The sequence below is a fragment of the Heliangelus exortis genome, chromosome 2, assembly GCF_036169615.1.
Source record: "Heliangelus exortis chromosome 2, bHelExo1.hap1, whole genome shotgun sequence".
NCBI classification, from domain to species: Eukaryota; Metazoa; Chordata; class Aves; order Apodiformes; family Trochilidae; genus Heliangelus; species Heliangelus exortis.
The window spans coordinates 56,789,241-56,803,601 of record NC_092423.1 but is presented as its reverse complement, the minus strand read 5'-3'; positions in this window follow the sequence as shown (position 1 = coordinate 56,803,601).

The following is a 14,361-nucleotide window of genomic DNA, read 5'->3' as shown; positions in this document are numbered from 1 at the left end:
GAGCAGCGGAGCGTTGGCAGGAGAAGTGCCTGCCGTGAGTCGAGGTAGTGCCGCTGGGGAGACGGCCCGGGAAGGGGGTGCGCCTCTGTGTACATGTGCCAGAGCCACCCTGGATTGTTTCCTTGTTGGGCACAAAAAATGCTTCCTCTCTTTTCTCAAACCTGTTGTTGCAGGTATCCTTACAGCGTTAGGACCACCGGGTTGCTGCCTCTTAGGTCTTGGGCAGACAAAACCTGTCTTCCAAAGGAAACCGGAAGCAGACTGTAGGGCCCTCATCCTCCAGAGCTTCTAAAGAGATGTCAGAAGCTGGAAGGAGGATTTTGTGGAGATCACCTTTTGAACAAGTGGAGGAGAAACTCCAGTGTGTACTTTGAGACTATCAGGACATGATGGTTACCAGAAATCTGCTCGGCTACGCAGCAGCCGTGGGTTGCTGAAGGCCTTGTGATTCAGGTTCGAAAAAGCACATAAGCTCTGACTTGGAATGCAGCAGATTCAGTCTATCAGTGGATGGCAGTGTAGAATGTAGAATGGCTTGGGTTGGAACGGACCTCTAGCGGTCATCTCGTCCATCCCCGCTGCATGGGCAGGGACACCTCCCACCAGATCAGGTTGCTCAAAGCCCCATCCAACCCGGCCTTGAACACTTCCAGGGAGGGGGCATCCACAGCTTCTCTGGGAAGCCTGTTCCAGTGTCTCACAACCCTCATTGTAAAAAAATGTCTTCCTTATATCCAGTCTGAATCTACCCTCATTAGGTCAAAACTATTACTCCTTGCTCTGTAACTATATGTACTTGTAAAAAGTCCCTCCCCAGCTTTCCTGTAGATCCCTATCAGGTACTGGAAGGCTGCTATGAGGTCTCCTGGACCCTTCTCTTCTCCAGGCTGGACAACTCCAACTCTTTCAGCCTGTCTTCAAAAGAGAGGTTCTCCACCCCTCTGATCATCTTCATGGCCCTCTTCTGGACTCATTTCAGCACATTCATGTTCTTAGGTTGAGGTCTCCAGAACTGGACATAGTAATCCAGGTGGGCATCTCAGCAGAGCAGAGGAACAGAATCACCTCTCGACCTGCTGGTCATGCTTTTGATGCAGCCCAGGACACAGTTGGCATTCTGGTCTGCAAGCACACACTGCCGGCTTATATCTAGCTTTTTATCCACCAGTACTGCCAAATACTTCTTGGACTTCAAATTCCACTGCCATTCAAACCATGGTGTAATAATAGTAAGAATGGTGGTTGCATGAAAAAGGAGTTTCTGTGTTAGGTTTATGTCATTTCATCCTCCCCCTGCCTTTTTCTGTGCTCAAGAAAGTACTAGAATGGTGCCTTTGCTAGTGGCAGCAGATTTCCAATAAGTTAATGATGTCACCTTCAGATACAAGGATATTGGGGGTCACTTTTAATGTCAAAGCTTATTTTGCCATGGTTGTCAAGGTTTAACACTGGGCCAGCAATTAAATGACACATGCTGTCTATTGATGCCTTGCCTTTTCTGTAGAAGGAAAGGAGAGATAATAAACGAGAGAGACTTACAGGTTGGAAACTAAACTTACCTTTAATGAAGCAGTAGTGATGGAAAGGAAAATACTGAAATATGTACAAATATATTAAAAAGTGATAATCATGTTCCTCCCTCAGTAATGCTCATGTCATCACCGAGGCTGGGCTGCTGGAGTCAGCAGCAGTTGGGAGGTGGAGGATTTGGGAGGGCATAGATCAGGATTGAAGATAGATGGAATCCTCTCAGAATGTGGCCTATGGGTGAAGAGAGCTTGACCCTCATGATCCCTTAAATTTATACCAAGTATGATGCATATGGGATGGACTATTTCATTTGGTCATTTTTGGTCCCCTGTCTGGTCCATCATCCTCAAGGGAGGGTTACAGGTGTGACCCCTATACTCCCTTTTTCTTTCCAGAGCATAAGATGTTTTTCAGAACTGAGCAGTGGCCTTGGTTCTGCATACCATTCTCTAGCTGTAACTATAAATATTGAGCATTATCAGCCCTAGAAGCAGACACTGACTGAGAAACTTGCTGTTGATTTCCGCAAGTGCAGCTACTTAGAGGAGACTGAAAAGTAAAATCACTAGAAAAAAAATTGGTTCTATCCTGGATAAAATCAGGACATATGGTACAGACTATTATTAAAATTAATGGTACCAAGGAACTAGATACAATGATAAACAGAATAGTAAAATGATTTTAAAACACATGCAAAAATTAACAATTTCCTCTTCAAAAAAACAGTCGAACAGCATGCAATGTGTAAGGCATGAGTTCACATAGGAGCATTGAGAAGGAAATTTTAAATAGCCAGTCATTCATTAAGTTCTATCTGTCCTTAGATAGCCTGGAACCTGGTCTACCCCTGCATGGATGGTTATTCATTCTCCAAGTCCCTGCCGTTGTGCTCTGTGACTTGAGTGCTGGAGCTTGAGCACTTGCTAGTGAAGACAGGAAAAACAGTCATTGAGTTCATTAACCTTCACCATATCCCAGGTAACCAGATCTCCTGTTTCCTTCAGGAGAGGGCCCACATCTTCCCTTGTCTTCCTTTTGTCACCAACATACCTACAGAAGCTTATCTTGTTGCCCTTGATATTCTTGGACAGATTTGATTCCATCAGATTTCATTATACCAGCTTTTATAAACTGATCCCTGGCTGTTCAGACAATTTCTCTGTGTTCTTCCCAGCCTATCTGTCCTTGCTCCTACCCTCTGTAGGCTTTCTTTTTGTGTCTGAGTTTGTCCAGGAGCTCCTTGTTCATCTATTCAGGCCTACTGTCATTCTTGCCTACCTTCCTCTTTGTTGGGATGCGCTGCTGCTGAGCTTGGTGGAGGTGATCCTTGAATATTAACCATATTTCTTGGGTTCCTTTTCCCTCCAGGGCTTTATTGTGTGGTACTTGACCAATCAGGTCCTGGAAGTGGCCAAAGTCTGCCCCCCTGAAGTCCAGGGTAGTAAGTTTGTTGTGCATCCTCCTTGCTGCTCTAGGTATCTTGAACTTCACCATCTCATGATAACTGTAACCAAGGCTACCCTTGAGCTTCATGTTATCCACCAGCCCCTCCTTGTTGGTGAGGACAAGGTCCAGCATCTCTCTTGGTTGACTCCTGTATCACCTGGAGGAGGAAATTTTCATCAACTTATTCTGGGAACTTCCTGGATGGCTTATGCCTTCATGTGTTGTTCCTCCAACAGATATCAGGGTAGCTGAAGTCCCCTATGAGGATCGGGGCTTGTGAACGTGAGACTACTCCTCTCAGTATATAAAGGGCTACATCCAGTCTTCTTGGTTGGGTGTCCTGCAGCAGACCCCCACTGTAATGACCCTTGCCTCTGCTCTCCCTTTAATCCTGACCCTTAAGCTCTCAGTCAGATCCTCATCCACACTCAGACTGAGCTCCATGCACTCCAGCTGGTCATTGATACAAAGGACAACACTGCCCCTTTGTCTCCCCTGCCTGTCCCTCCTAAAAGAGCCTCTATCCTTCCTTTCCAACACTCCAGTCATATGATTCTTCCTACCATGTTTCTGTGATGCCAATAAGATCGCAGTCCTGCAGGCATGAAAACGTTCTACAACTCCTCTTGTTTATTCCCTATTCCCTCTGCTTTTGCACAGAGGCGTTTAAGTTGCCCCCAGTGAAGCTGACATTCTGGCTGGAGTGGCTCAAATTCCATTGAGGTCTACCTCCCATGCTTTCCTGTTGGCTTGAATTACCTCAGGACTCCCTGGCTTATTTCTGTAAGACTTAAGGTGTGCTACAGTACATCTCCGACTGACAGGCTGAGGGCTCTCATTAGCACACCATTCCTCTAACCTTGGCATGTCATCCCTTAGCTTGTCACAGAGAAGCTTGATACCGTCCCCTGTCAAATCTAATTTAAAGCTCTGTGAGCCCCTCAAGCTTCTGAGCAAAGGCCCTGCTTCCCCTTTGAGAAAAGCCAATCCAATCTGACACCAGCAAGCTTGGTGGTATGTGAGCCATCCCATAATAAAAAAACCTCAAAATTATGGTGGTGACACTAGCCACGGAGCACTGGATTAATAGAGTGGATGTGTCTGTTTCTTCCAGAGTCACTGCCTGCAACTGGAAGGAGAGAAATAAGTTGTACCCCAGCTCCCCTCACCAACTGTCTCAAGGACTTGAAATATCTTTTAATCACCTTTAGGTTATGCATTGCAGCTGTGTCTCCACCCACATGAAAGATAAGTAATGGGTAATAGTCCAAAGGCTGTATCAGGCTAGAAGGTTTCCTAGTGACATCCTTAACTCAGTCCCCATGGAGGCAGCAGACTTCCCTAAGAGGAGGGTCTGTCTGGCATATTGGACCCTCTATTCCCTTCAGAAGGGAGTTGCCTACAACTATAACTCTTTTCTTCCTAGTGGAGGTGGTTCTGATATCGGGGGTAGGTCTTTCTGACCCTGGAAACACCTCTGATGTAGATGGACCATCATCCCCCTCATCCATTGACTGGCTTTCCCCATCCAGAGCCTCATACCTGTCATACAGAGGCATCTGGGAAGGGGCAGTTGGCAAGGATGGGTTTTGTCTGCAGCCCTGAGCATGGACTTGCATCCATTTACTCCTTTTGTTTAAGCTACTGCCATCTGCCTGGTGTGGGGAGGATACAGAGTCCCCTTGATCGTGGCTTTTTTCTGGTGGCTGTTCTCTCAGCGAGGGCAGAGCATGGCTCTATCAGTCAGTCTCTTTCTTAACCTCCTTAACATTTCTACTTCCTCTTAGGGCTCTGCCACCAGTCTGAAAAGATTGTCCACCTGTTCACACCTCAACCAGTTGTCCCCAGTACTGGCACCCATTACCAGTGAATGGCTGTGGCAGTCCCTGCATCCTGAGACCTGGACAGCTGCGTGTTTTTCTGAGAGATCTGTCTGGGTTGCCACAAACCATTTTGGTGAGTGCAGAAGGCAGAGCTTTTCTCTGGATACTGCAGTCGAGCTCCTTCTTAGGTAGTTATGATCACCAACTGAACTCACCTCTTGTGTTTACAGTAGAGTTACTACACCCTTCCTGCACAACCTTCCCGTGCACCCTGCAGCACTACACTCGTGCCATGCTGATGTGCCATGCTGTTGCCACACTGCTCTGATCACTGGTGCTCCCTATGTGAACTTCAATGGGCCTGGGGGCGGGTGCCATAGCCCTGGCAATGTCCAAGTCTTGTCAGCAACTCCCACAAGAGCTGCTGGTTCCTGGTGGGTCTCTTCACTGTCCTGGTATTTCACTGCCTGAGGAAAAGGCCCTGTGTGCCAAGATCTGCTGCTTTCACTGCAGGCTGAGCCAGCTCCAGAGCAGTTTCCCTCAGCAACAGTTGCTCAGGCCTGTTTTTCATCAGCCATTTAGATTTTTCTAGTGAAATAAGGGTGACAATAATTGCAGCTTTGAGTACTGGGGAGGAATGGTTATAATCTGAACTGAACAGATAAAGGCTTTATAATTCAGCCATAGATACATATGAAGATCAGGACTGGAGAAAGTGAAGGTTTTATTTTGGGAAGTAGCAACTCCAAAAAGGATACAGTGTTACAGAAGCAGTGAAATAAGTTACTCTCATTGACTGAAAAATTGCAGTGCAAATGTCTTTGCTGGATGTAGGTAGGAACACCAATACATTGCTAAGTACGCTAGCATACCCTTCACAGCCACCTTATCCTCTTTGTCATCGATAAACCACTGCACTGGCAGGGGGAAAACTTGACTCATTATGGAAGTATAGTAATAGTACCACATGAACTCATCCTGTGCCAAAATTAATGGCCTCTGCACCCTCTCAATAGCATCTGCTGGCAGACACTGTGATATGTGTTGCAATGATTTGCAACATTAGCATCGCAGGTTAATCATTGCCAAACTTTAAATGAATTATGAAACAAATTTCTTAATGTACAGGAAGTGAGGACAACATAGAAGCATATTAGAAAAATATTAAGAGTTCTTTAAATAGCAATACCTTGTCACATGAATGGCGGGTAAAAACATTAAGCTAATACAATAGAGGTTAATATTTGCTTTAACTGTGTTTTGTACAGAGTACTTACTGCTCAGCTCAAATGCTGGGCATCCCTACTGCCCAGTGAGAGAGAACTCCATCACTGAGCAGCTGCCCTGTCTGGTTCCCCGTTAGGCAGTCCTTCAGAAGAATGAGTTGTCTGTTGGGCAGTTCCACGGTTTCAGTAGAAAAGGTAGGGAGTTATTTCTTGCATACTCATTAAGGATATTATTTTGGCATATGGAAATAGCACAGTTGAATTCCTTCAGGCAAGAAATGCTGAGAATTCACCTACAGAAGTACTCAAAATAACACATTATTAAGCTGAAAGTAGGGTCTTCTCCTTCTGTTTTTAATTAACTAATATTTGACTGGTTTATTCTTCAATATTGTCTGCTGGATGGGGCCCCTGAGAGGACAGGGGCAAAATTAGGTGTTCCTCTCTTTGTTTGAATTGCAGTGAATCTATGCAAGTGGGCTGATTCTTCATGTGTGAACATGCTCAAACACTTATTAAGGAAATTTTGGAAATTAAGGAAATTAAGGAAATTTTGCAAATTGAAAATCAGATATTGATTGAGCTAAAGCAAGGCATTTACAGTGTTATCAGGGAAATGTGTCTTCTCTATTACCATTTTAGACACAGGCACCTGAATTCCTCCTATATGGTATATTAAACGCTAAGGAACATGGCCCTAATATTGCCATAACTCAATATTGTTTATAATCGACTTTTTAAAAGATTGGAACATTTATCAGAATCACCTTGTAGCATTTTTCCTTCTCCCTACATAAATTATGCCAATCGACCTTTTCTTTTTTATAATAATACAAATTACTCTTTTTAGTTGAACATTACCTTATCTTGTAACTTGTCCATCTCTGTCAAGTAAGAATATTTTGCATATATAGAGGCTTTCCAGGTGTAGTTAGGAGTGACACAGTAAATCTATCCATTTTACATCTTCTGTAGATGATAAATACAGGCCAGAGAATTAGAAAAAATGTATACAGATTGCTTCCAGAATGCTGAAATTAAAACCCTTGGGTGTTAGTTATAGTTTATCTTTCTTCCTTTTAATTTTCCTATGCTTCTCTGCTAACATTAGTCATAAAGTTGAAAACACTCGCTGACAACTGTAAACACATGTAAGAGAAGATTCTCCTAGGTTCAGCTTTTTGTATTCCAACTAGCTGCAATTTACCTAGCATTATTCCTCAGGTGCTTTCTTTCTTTCCATTACTGGAAGGCTGTAACACAGACATGGAAATAGAAGTCCTATAAAGTGTGGTAACAAATATTATTTCTCAATAAAATGAGCCAGTATGTTTTGTGTCAGGAAAGCCAGCCAACTTAATGGGCTTGCAAACTGATGGAAAACTGCTAAACTAAATGAGACATATCTATAACCTACTGTAACGCCTACAATTACAGCTTCAAATTTGATTATTGACTAAAATTATAATACATCTTGTTATGCTGAAATAGTAATTAACATAATTTTATTCCCTTATTCCTTTGTATAGTTGTGTTTAACTAAATAAATGTAAAAACTCATGTCTGTATTAGATGTGCTGCTTTAAAAAAGATAATAAATTTTACAATAATTTATAATACATATGAATTCTTTGAATCATTTCTTTTTTTTAATCATAACTCAGTGTATTGGTTTAGTGGTCAGGGCAAACCAAAAGCAGAAAAGAGCATTGCTCTCTGTTACTCTCCTTCACCCTCCCAAAGGAAGATAAAAAGGAAATAAGGAAGACAAAGGTTGGAACTTAAAACTTGAACAGGTTTACTGGAACAGGGAAAGGATACTAACTCATGGGATAAGGAAGAAATATACAAATACACCCAAAACCCAGTCTTGATGATTGCTGATCTAAGTATCCCATCTACTGCTGACTTGGGAAAAAGGGCCTCTGCTCCTCCCAGCACCCAATGGATTTGGATGCTGCAGAACACGTGGAGAGCTGGTAACAAAGAGCAGGAGCCTTTCTCCAAGCCCTGTGAGTGAGAGCAAGGAAGAAGGGAGCTGGAACCCCCATTCTCTTGGCCTTTAATAGATTATGGCAGGAAATGGGAAAGAATACTGACCCCTCTCTGGGTCCTAAAGACCCTCCCACTAGGTCCTCATATTGATACCATAAAATTAGCCTGGCCCCCTCAAACCATACCATGCAATGTCCCCATATTGTTGTATACTATCATCTAATGGAGTACAGTTGGACAGTGGCTACCAGATTAGCCTGAGGAAGTAAAACATGATTAAACATCACTTTTACAACTAAGAACCAAATGGAATTTTTCACCAGACTTGGAAGCAGGGAGGCAACTGGTGCAGCAATGTTATCTTCTGGTGACCAAAGAGCCTGGAAACAAGAGCCAAGTTTTAGAATATCTTTTTAATTTTTCCAAATTTAACTCTAGTTCAGTGACAAACACAAACCTAGACTACAGGAAAACAGGATAGGTGGTCCCAGGTCCAGATGGACTTTAATCACATTTATCTAGAGACTACATTCTGCAAGCTAACTCAGTAAGACATACTGAATAGGACAGAGTTGCTTTTAGAAAAGCTGTCTGCACCTCTACAACAACCTGTTTTCACAGCTTTTCTTTAGAGGTGAGCTCTCAACATCAGCTAGTTTTGCTTTATAGAAATAAATGCTTATGCTGTAGTACAAAATCCTGATTTGAGATGCACCATAGTTTAGAAGACTACACCTTGAATTGTTTTCTAAATAGCTGTTAGGGCTGGGAGCTCATCAGTGCCTTGTAAACTCTTAATGAAATATCACTTGGTTTGCAGCCAAGAAGAGGGCCTTACCAAAAGAAATCATGCTTAATTTTGAACTTTTTTTAACTTTTTGAAGTTTCAAGTTCTTCATCTTTTTTAAGGTTTGGACTTTTACAGCATAAACAGAATGTTTCCCCTAGCAAGGAAGTGGTTTTCTGAAGTCAGCCTGAATAAGATATGGATATGGAGAATGTGGTCCTTCAGCACAAGCAGCCAGGAGACTTCCAAGTCATCAGTTCTCAGCTGGTAACAGGAATGCTCATGGTTTAATTTTTATTACTCTTTTGTTTTGGTTTGGGTTTTTTAAGGAGCAAAGTAGAAATCAACTGTTATTCTGGCTGGCAATCTCATGTTAGAGTGCTCTCCACTATTCTTAAGAGTGTGGTACAATGAAACAAACAAAATTATTTTTGTGTCTTTAGTTGGTGGTGATATCTTAAAAAAATAAACTGATCTAGAAAGGAAAAATATAGTTTTCTGCAGCTTGTTGATTTTAGTCTGAAAGTCTTAGCAAATGTGGATTGCCAGAAGTGCTTTACAGAACTGACAGATAAAAAAAAAGTGGATGATGCTCCCATATGAACACAATTGAGCTGCCAAAGCATATTATTATTGATTTCAGCAATGACATGTTGGAGGTGCCTTATTAAGTCTTTCAACAGAATAATTGAATAAATCAATGAATAGAATGAGTAGGACTGTAGATTAAAAAGAAAGTAAAATCAGTACACTTTTTGTTCAAAGTGTCACTTGAGTTGTAAGGTATATGGAACTGGAGATAAATTAGCTGAAGCTGGTATAACTGAAACTGGCTGTAATTTAATGAAGCAAGAGAGCCATATATGCTGTCCACCTACTTGCTAGAAACAGCTTTCATTTAAGTCAAGTGTGCAAAATGGACAGCGCTATGAAAAGGAATTAAAGAGTAACAAGGAAATAGTTTAGTAACAGTAAAAAGAAGCCAAATCAATGGTCAGTCCAGAAAACTAAGTATTCTATATGTGTGTACTTCATCTTTCATTTGAAATCCAAGTGCCAAGCAAAATTAAACTCCTGTGGCAACCTTGGCCAGAATTAGGAAAGAACAGAATATTTGTATCAACTAAATATATTTTCATTCACACCACGTAATGAAATTATCCTTATTCTATTTAATAACTTTATAAAACAATCTCCCAGTCTACTCACTAGTGGGGCAATCTGACAAACAGATAATCCCTTGACACTGTGTAAGCTCTGCTTTGCAATACCAAAAACATCCATGTGTTATTAACACTGCTTTCATCAAAAAATGTGATCAGCAGAAAAATTGTCTGTTTCCTGTTGCATGGTAAAGCAAACATTTGTTTGCCAGGAATATAAAAGTAAATAATTAAAAAGCAAAGGCACTCCAGAGAGTAGAATGAGTAACAAGTGAAATTTTCCAGATGAGCACAGTAATTTTAAGGAAGAGTTACATGAAGTTGTCGTGGGACTTTTAGAAATAACTTTTTGATGTCGTAATAATGGTGTGTGACAGAAGACACAGCATTATTGGAACTCGAATTCAAAATGTGGGAATAGATACCTGCTGTCCTGGCTTATGCCAAGATAGATCTAGTATTTTGTCTTGTAATTTTGCTTAGAGGAGCTAAGCCTCCTCTAAGTAGCTGCACTTGCTGAAATTATCTGTAAGCTAATTTCAGTCAGTGTCTGTTTTTAGTACTGATAACACTCGATATTTATAGTTAGGGCTAGAGACTGGTGTGCAGAACCACGGCCACTGCTGGGTTCTGAAAAACATCTTCTTCAGAAAGAGAGTAAAGGGGTCACACTTGCAACTCTCCTTTAGGGAGGAGTAGATAAGACAGGTGATCAAAATTGTCCAAATGAATTATTCATAGAATCATAGAAAGTTAGGCAATGGAAGGGACCTTGAAAGATCATCTAGGCCACCCCCCCTGGCCAAAGCAGGGTCACCTACAGGAGGTCACACAGGAACACATCCAGGTGGGCTTTGAATGTCTCCAGGGAAGGAGACTCCACAACCTCCCTGGATAGCCTGTGCCAGTGCTCTGCCACCCTCAGAATGAAAAAAATCCTTCCTAATATTTATATGGAACCATTGCCCCTTGTCCTGTTGTTAGTCACCCCTGAGAAAAGCTTTACTCCATCTTCCTGGCACTGTCCCCTTACATATTTATAAACATTGAGGAGGTTACTCCTAATTTTCCTCCAAGCTGAAGAGTCCCAGCTCCCTCAGTTTTTCCTCATAAGGGAGATGTTCCACTCCATCACCTTGGTTGCTCTGTGCTGGACTCTCTCAAGCAGTTCCCTGTCCTTCTGGAACTGAGGGGCCCAGAACTGGACACAATATTCCAGATGTGGCTTCACCAGGGCAGAGTAGAGGGGGAGGAGAACCTCTCTGGACCTACTAACCACCCCCCTTCTTATGCACCCCAGGATGCCATTGGCCTTCTTGGCCCCAAGGGCACATTGCTGGCTCATGGTCATCCTTCCATCCACCAGCACCCCCAGGTCCCTTTCCCCTGTGCTGCTCTCCGACAGCTCAGTCCCCAACCTGTACTGGTACCTGGGGTTGTTCTTTCCCAGGTATAAGACTCTACACTTGGCCTTGTAATATATTAAATTTCTCCCTGCCCAACTCTCCAGTCTGCCTGGGTCCCTCTGAATGGCAGCACAGCCTTCTGGGGTGTCAGCCACTCCACCCAGCTTTGTGTCATCAGCAAACTTGCTGACAGTACACTCTGTGCCCTCATCCAGGTCATCAATAAATATATTGAATAGTACTGGTCCCAGTACTGACCCATTAAGGACTCCACTAGAACCAGACTTCCAACAAGACTCCATCCCATTGACTCCAACTCTCTGGCTTCTATCCTTCAACCAGCTCCAGATCCACCTCACTACCCAATCATCCAGGCCACACTTCTTCAGTTTAGCTCCAAGGATGCTGTGGGAGAGAGTGTCAAATGCCTTCCTGAAATCAAGATAAACTATGTCTGCTGCTCTGCCATCATCCATCCAGATGGTTACATCCTCACAGCAGGCTATCAGGTTGGTCAGACATGACTTCCCCTTAGTGAAGCCATGTTGACTGCTCCTGATAAGCCTCTTGTCCTTGATGTGCCTGGAGACAGCACCAAGAATGAGATGTTCCATCACCTTTCCAGGGATGGAGGCGAGGCTGACAGGTCTGTAGTTACCCCAGGTCCTCTTTCTTGCCTTTCTTGAAGACTGGGGTGACACTTGCTTTCCTCCAGTCCTCAGGCACCTCTCCTGTTCCCAATGACTTACCAAAGATGATAGAGAGCTGTGGGGGAAGAGGACAAAGAGAGCGTGGTGTGTGTATTTTCTCAGCAAAATATCCTTGAGCTGGTAAGCATCAAGCCATGGGAAAGATGAACAAGAATAAGAAAACAAAAACCAAGGAATTGAAACAACTATGAGAAAGTATGCAAAAGAAACTGATTACCAGGGACAGTAAATGAAAACCCATGATGTAAGAACTGACTGTAAGCGGCTGTGGAAAAGTACTGGGATAAAGATATACAAGACAGCTTGTATCACAAACAAGGGTCTTCACTTGCTGACAGCTTCAGAGTCCATGCCCATAATCACCACAGAGAGCAGCCCAGCAATGACACCTGTCAGTTCCCTCAGCACCTGTGGGTGCATCCCATCAGGACCATGGATTTATGGATGTCCAGCCCCATTAACTGATCCTTAACCCAGCCCTCATCAACCAAGGCAAACTCATCCTTTACCCTGACTTCCTCAGCAGCCTTAGAGGTCTGGGGCTCCTGGGGATGGTCTCCAGTCTCAGTATGCACAGAGGCAAAGAAGGTGTTCAGCAATTCTGCCTTCTTTGTATCCTCTGTCACCAGGGCACCCACCTCATTCAGCACTGAGCCTACATTGCCTCTGGTGTTAGTTTCATCTGCTATGTATTTGAAGAAGCCCTTTCCTGTGGTCCTTAACCTCTCTTGCAAGATTTAATTCCAAGGAGGCTTTAGCTTTCCTAGCTTACCTCTCTGCATTCTCAGACAACAGTTCTACGTTCCTCCCAAGTGACCATCCCTTTCTTCCACAATCTGTAGGTTCTCTTCTTCCATTTGAGTTTACCCAGCAGGTCCCTGTTCAGCCATACAGATCTCCTAGTTCCCTTTCTTTATGTTCTTCCCATTGAGATGCATCAGTCCTGAGCTTGGAAGAAACGGTCCTTGAATGTTAACCAACCATCTTGGGCCCCCTTAACTTCTAGTACCCTGTTCCATAGGATTTCCCCCAGCAATTGTTTGAAGAGGGCAAAGTTGGCCTTGCCAGATTTCAGAGTTGTGATTCTAGTTGGAATCCTGTTTGTACCACATAAGATCCTGAACTCCACCATCTCATGGTCACTGCACCCAGGGTTGCCCTCATCCTTCACTGCTTCAGCCAGGCCCTCCTTGTTGGTTAGGACAAGATCCAGTAATGCTCCACTCCTAGTTGGAGTGACAATGCGTTTTTTCCCCACAACACGTACGACCTCCCCTGCTCCCTTCCTCCTATATCTCAAACCTGCTGTTGCCTGGCTGTCTCTTAGACCTATCCTTGGGAAATCAAGCTCAACAGCACAAAGCTGTTCCGGCTCAGTTTCCAGTGTCACTCACCTGCATTAGCAGATGTTCACTACATTCCTTGCTACCTTCATATCTTCAAGCATAAACAAAGAAATCCTCCCTCTTCCCTTACCCTTCCAGTGTTCTCCATCTTACGACAAAAGACTGTCACTTACAATCTTCCAAGAACTCTGAAATGAAAATCCCCAGTCATTACCTGAGTCTTGTTCTCTCTCCTGCCCCATCTGCTTTTCTTAAAACAACTTCAGTCACAGATTCATAGGGTGGGAGGGGGCACTTCCACCCTGCACCTAGCATGGCCAAACTTCCCATCTACTCGCAGTCAGGGGTTAGTTGCTAGAGAGGGGAAAGATCATTGCTGACTTGGCTGAGGACTGAGTTTAAAGCAAACAACCAAACAGGGCTTAGTAACTGACTGGAGCCAGGAGGCTATGTAGTAAATCAAATATTGCCTTCATCAGCTGTTATCTTCGTGGGAAAAAGGGGAAGTCTTAGCTCTAAATACACATACTTCTGAAGTAAATTGTATTAATATTTTCTTTCACATTAATATTTTCAAGTTGTAGACCTGGATAGTGTTTTGAAAATTACAGGGTGACACTTGAGGTTTAAGGCACCTGCCGATTCTTTCAGGTACATTTTGCAAATCCTTTTACTTCTGAAAATAAACCTTTACTATGACAACTTGATATAACTGATATGGTGTCTGTTCCACAGAATCATCTGGACTTTGCTTTAATAAGTTTCTGATGATAGAAGCTGTCTGGCTATTAAAAGTACTTGTATCATTAAGGAATTAAATACCAAGTAATATGTAAAGAATGCTTTCTTAATCTCATAACAAGAGCTCTCTTCTAAAGGTGACAAGAAAAAACACCAACCCAGGAGTTACTGCACTGGCTGAAAATTTG